The sequence below is a fragment of the Talpa europaea genome, assembly GCF_964194135.1.
Source record: "Talpa europaea genome assembly, chromosome: 7".
Taxonomy (NCBI): Eukaryota; Metazoa; Chordata; class Mammalia; order Eulipotyphla; family Talpidae; genus Talpa; species Talpa europaea.
This window is the reverse complement of record NC_140074.1, coordinates 121,515,579-121,521,578: the sequence shown is the minus strand read 5'-3', so window position 1 is coordinate 121,521,578 and position 6,000 is coordinate 121,515,579.

Below are 6,000 nucleotides of genomic sequence, written 5' to 3'. Positions count from 1 at the left end.
GCAGGCCACCATCTGACCCAAAGCCCAGAGCCCTTCTGCTCCACACAGCAGGGCTGGAAGTTAGGGTTGTCAGTAAGACCGTCCCACAGTCCACTATCAACTCCAACAGCCCCCCACCGCCCCCCCTTCCCATCTGCCTTTCCCAGTTCCTCAAACACAAAGCAAACAGCCATTTCTGCTCTTCAGAGCTACCTGTCTCCAAAACTAAATCAGGTCAAAGTGCAGCCACAGCAGGAGCAGGAAATCGGCCATGCTTGGGTGAATCAGGAGGACCCCTGGGCAGGAGGTCCTTGGGGTGGGTCAGAACTGGCCAGGGAGACAACAGAGGAAGGACAACCAGGAAGAGGGGGCAGGACTTGAGTCAGGCTTTATAAGAAAAGGACACAACACGGATGCACCCTGATTATTTCACATCACCCCACAAACAACTTGGCCAGGTAGCTGTTGGGGCATGCACTTTAAGTTGAGGAAATTAAGGTTCAGGATCACAAACTTACCTGCCCAAGATGGTCAGACATGTTAGTGGCAGAGTCAGCTTACCTGATGGGAGTCGTGGAGGGGCTGGGCTGGGGCAACTGCAGGTCACCTACTCGGTGGCTGCCCTGAACCCTCACAGCCTCGGGCCTGAAGCCTGCCTGGTCCTCAGCGGCACTCCCAGGAAAGACGAGAACCTTTCCCACGGGGGTCCTTCCCACAGAAGCAGCTGGCACTGGCTGGGCCGTCTTGCACACGGGACAGAGAGGGTGCGGAGACAGATTTACGATGGCTATGGCCTTCGTGACTTAATGGTCAGGAGTTGAGCTATTTCATCTCATCATCCAATTTTGCTTAGAAATGGCTGCAAACCTTCATCCTACGGCGGCTCTCAGTCATGAGAGGGTGACCTGTGCTCCTCCTAAATCAAATTAATACTCAGGGCAGCAGCCCGTGCTTCCTTCCCTCTGCAGCGTCCCCACACTCTGCCAGCCATGTTCCTTCTCTGCTGGAAAGTCTCTCTGGGGGCAATGCCAGGGATGGGAGGCACAGGGTGGCCCAACCTGGGGCTCTGTCTACTCAGACCCAGCAGACAAACTGTCAAGGAGCTGCAAACTGGCCTGGCCTGCAGCCTCTCTGTAAGGATTAACATGCCCACGCTGTACCCTTCCCCTCCTCCCCACTCCCTGGGCCTCACCTGCTGTGCCTCAACCTCCAGGACCTCCCTGGGGTGGGACCACCTCCAGAGATGAAGGAATGGCCGCTTCCTCCCTGTGGCCCCTGTCCTTGAATAAGACCCTCCAGAAGGCCTGTGTGCAGGCAGGGGTCACAAGCCCCAGGGTTCCCCTGAACTGTTCTCTCAGGGAAGAACAGGAGCTTTCTGTGGGGGCCTAGGGGTCCTGAGATCCCATGGGTGGGTAACAGATGAAAACATCAAGGAATGTTCCAAGTGAGAGCAGAGTAGGGGATCTAGTGGCCAAGCCCTGGGTACAGGCTGCCGGACAGACTCAGTCATGGGATTGGCTGGTGAGACCAGCAAACAGTGTACTTGTTGGCCCTTTCAGCCATCTACTCACCCCTGCAAGGGAGGGGCCTTGCATACCATTCCCTAGTCTGCACCTGAATCTGAGATTCCACTAGGGACCTCTTACTCCTCTACCCTCCTTCTGCCCTGGGCCCCACCCACACCCTCTTGGCCCTCCATTGAAAAGGCTCCTTTCACTTTTTATCTTAATGGCCCCTTAAAAGGCCAAAGCCAAATCATTAGCCAGTCAGCAGCCCTTCTCTCCAAGCAGGAGGCCGGGTCTTCAAAGCCTCCTCAGGAGGTGAGAGGCATCTCTGACCTACCCTGTGGGGGTCAAGCCCTCCTCTCACTCTCAACCTCCAAAATAGGAGTTAATAAGAATAAAATGAAAATAGGTCAGCTGTCTCTTGAGCTGAGCACCCAAATGGCCCGCCCCGGGGATGTCTGAGTAGCACACCAACTGCCTCTCATCAACGTGTGCTTATCATCACCCTTTGCCAGGCGCCTTCTCAGCCCTCATCTGCTTGAGAGCCAGCACCTGAGAGGGGCTTGTGACTTAGGAGCACCTACTAAGTGCTAAATTACCCTAAGTAACCCTAACCCTGAAAGGTGAACTCTAGTGTTCCCACTTCGCAGGCGGGACTCTGAGAAGCTGGTCAGCTTGTCCAAAGTCTTGCAGCTAGACAGTGGGCAGAGGACAGAGTCCTCACTCGCCTGGGCCCTGGGGTCTCTACTTGCTGACCTCCCGTGTTTGCTCCCAGACCAGGCACAGCGGACTGTCGTTCTGGACTCGAGCAGCAGAGGGCGATGTGATGCCATCGGCAGCCGCGGGGCTGCCCTGGGAGTCGGCAGTGGCCACCTCTCCAAGGAGACCTTGCCTGGGCCTTTGGCACCCAGCTCCCGGGTCATTAAGACCCGGAGGGAATTCTGGAGCTAAATTCAAACACTGCCTGAACGTTGTTCTTGAATCCGCTGTCCAGGGCATACTGGGCTGGCTGCAGAAAACGGGAGGTGCCCTTCTCATCGTTGCCTATGCCCCGGGTTCCAGTCAGTCTTGTAAAGGCTGTGCCTCTTTCCCCATCTGTGAAACCTCAGCGTTATTGCACCAGGTCCCGAAGTCCATGAAGGCAGTGGGGGTGTCCTCACCATTGCAGAAAAGCTAAGCAGGAGGACACATCTACCCTCTAGAAGGCAGCCAGAATAACCAAGTTTCCAAAGGTTGACCACCCTGCCGACACTAGTGGCCTCCGGTCCAAAACTAAGACGTGTCCACAATGAATGACAAGGGAACAGAAATCAAATGCAAATACAAGCAGCTTCTTCCAGAAATGAGATGGGCGTGGCAGTTTTGGCAGCTGGGCATTGGCGGTGATCCTCAGTTCTCCAAGCCCGGCCAGTCTTTTGTCCCCAGCTTTCTAATCTCTTCCCTAAAGAGAAATTGCCATAGGTCTCCTAAGCCTGAGAGTTCTGTGTTCTCCCCACCATCGCGCACAAACAAAACTAATTTCTGGAAGCAGGGCTTTGTTCTGATAGGAGCCAAATGGGGCTGGAGAGTGAGGCACCATGGGTCTGGCCTCCTCCAGGGGAAAGTCAGAGTACTCGGGGACCCCTGTGGCCGTGACTTTTACCAGCCTCCCCTGGTAGAGGAAGGATTCACAGAGCAATGTCCCCTCCCGGGCAGGACAGATGTTGAGGCCTGGAAGGGGAACTGGAAGGACTCGTTGTGGCCTGGGACCCAAAAGCAGTGGCCCAGTGCCCTCCTTTGGCAGAGAAAAGATGCAAATCCCTTGGTCACCCCAAGTCCTGCTGCCAGACCCTGGGCTGCATGAACTGTCCTGGGCTGCAGAGCCTCCCCTGCAAGCACCCGAGAATCTTGCTGACCCAGGGAAGCAACAGCAGCACGACTATTATCATCTTTCACTTTGACATTCCACCCAAACCTGACCTGAGATGGGAGTAGGCACAGAAGCCAGATAATCAGATGTCGGTCCTCATGGGGGGTGGGCATGGTGCCAGGCACTAGGTAGTAAAGATGGTAGAGGCTCAGGCCTGAGCTCATTGCAAAATTACTGCAACTCTCCTAATTACAACCAGGTGGTGCTCCAGGGCCCACAGTCTTTCCTAGCCCTAAAATGTTTTAGCCTTAAACCCTTGAACCTTTTTTCTTACTCTTCCTCCTGTGTAGATGATCACTCCTGCAGAGACCCTAAAGCAGGACCCTTGAGCAAGACCTGCAATGCTTTGAAGGTCCAAGAACTGGGACATTAACTGTTTGGGGGAGGCTATTGCTGTTGAGTTCGCAACAGGAACCACGTATTCTGCTCTTAAACAGGACTGGGGACCGGCATCCATGTGCGCATGTGCACTTGTGAGACCCGCTAGCCTGTGCCCATCAGAGTTTCACACTCATCTGTGTGCCAGCTCTCTGAGAGTTCAGACTATGCATCCATGATGGGGCTCTGTACTTGGCTTTTGTATGACGTGTGGCCCACGTCCATGCACTCTACGTGGGGACTGGCAGGCCCAGGCAGGAGGCGAGCACATGCGCACATGTTTCTGTGTCCCTGGCGGCCTGGGGCTCAGGCAAGGTCCTCTTGCTCGCTACTTGCTGGATATTTTCACTTGTCTGTGACATAGAGGCCTTCCAGGCTACGGCTCTCCTTGGAGAACGTTGCACCTGCCTTCCTCCGTGGTCAAGCGTGCCTAAGGGAAGATTGTTTATTTCTTCAATTAAAAGAAGAAAAACCTGGGGGGGGGGGGGCTGCACACTCAAAATTACCACATTTTTAAAAACTCCAACATTCATGAAAGCATAAACCTCATGGCGGTGTCTCAGCTGTCCGGGTTACTCCAAGTTAAGATCTCCAGCCCCTCTTCCTGAGCCGGGAGATCTGCTTTTTCTGTGATCAAAGAGGCCCCACGTGTCTCTTTGCTTGTGTGAGTGTGTCCATCTTTCCTTTCCCAGGAGTCTTTCTGCTTGCCCACGGTATTCAGGAACGCCTAGGAAACAGAAAACCCAGATTCCAGCACCCTCTCCTCTGGCTGTGTGACCGTAGATGAAGCCCCTAACCTCTCTGGGCATCAGACTTCTCCATGGTAAAGTGTGGTACCCCATGGTAAAGTGTAGGAAATGCCTTCCTGCTTGGATGCTGTGAGATCTGAGGCCCTTTGAGGAGGAGAACCTAGTACAGTGAGAAGGAGTGGTCACTGTCCCACGTTACAGGAGAAGGTGATGGTCAGCAAGGTCCCCCCTGGACCACAGCTCTTTCCCTAACTAGCCTGCAACAAATGAGGACAGCGAGCAGTGTGGAACGCAGACAGAGGCTCACCGCGGAGCTGCCGTCCAGAACATTCCAAACCACCGGGGGGATTGATGAGAACTTGTCCTACAGCCCTACACAGTAATTATTGGTGTTCATAACGATGCCCGGAGGCATTACATTCCCCTGAAATGCCTTCAGAATCATCAAAGAAAGATTAAACCATGCCTAGTATAATTGCTCTTTGAAATACCTTCTATTTTATTCTCTTGCTTGGAAAATTGATAACCTATGGATTTTCAATTAACTTTAAGTTATGAAGAATATTCAGTTTCCCCAAGTATTCCATCCATTTACTGCTCCCTTTCAGGAGGCATTTATTATCTATCTCAGCTCTCTCCCCCAAGGATGACAGAGTTTGGGAGTGGAAAAATCTTAGATTTGTAATTGGAAGCTCTGGCTCCAGCCCTTCCGAGGACTGTGACTTTGCAAGTCAACTAGTCTCCCCGGCCTTGGTTTCCTCACCTGTAAAAATGGATGAATGCCAGCCCTGCTCCTTCAGGGTCCCTGCCAGAATAAGTAGATTATGGGGTGTTCATAAATGTCATATCTGTGCAAATGAGAAAGGCCCCTGGAAGCACTTTGTAATTGCTGGGTAAGACCAGGGGCTCAGCCAGCAGAATCTATCTTGAGTGAAGAGCTCTGGACTGTGGTTTTCCCAACAGCAGCCTGTGTGGCCTTGGATGAGTCACTAGACTTCCCTGGGCCTCAGCTCCCTTATCTGTAAAATGGGGAGCAGGCTGACTTGGAAGATACCAGAGATTGTAAATTGGCTATTTGAGAACTAAGTTGTACCCAGCAGTGCCTTCAGTCCATTATGGATATTTACAAATTGAGAGGTTACCTATAAAAATCTGGAGTAGTGGCTTGCTTTGAAGAATGGAAAGACCTGGTAAGACAGGCCCATGTTCTTGACAGGCAAAATTGGCCAGTGCCAAGTGTCAGGCCCCTGTCTCCTTATATCCCAGTGCCTCCCTCCCAGCTGGCTCCCCTGTCTTGTGCTTACTTACTGGTCCCCATGTGGGTTCATGACCCCTCCACTGAGTGATCGCTAAGTCTTTAGGCCTTGACCCATCACAGCTCCACCAGGGATGTTGGCTTTCATCCTCGGGAAAAGAGGATGACCTGGGACCTGACCAAGGTTGCCCTTCCCCCTGGAGGCTAGTGGAGAGGGACACATGC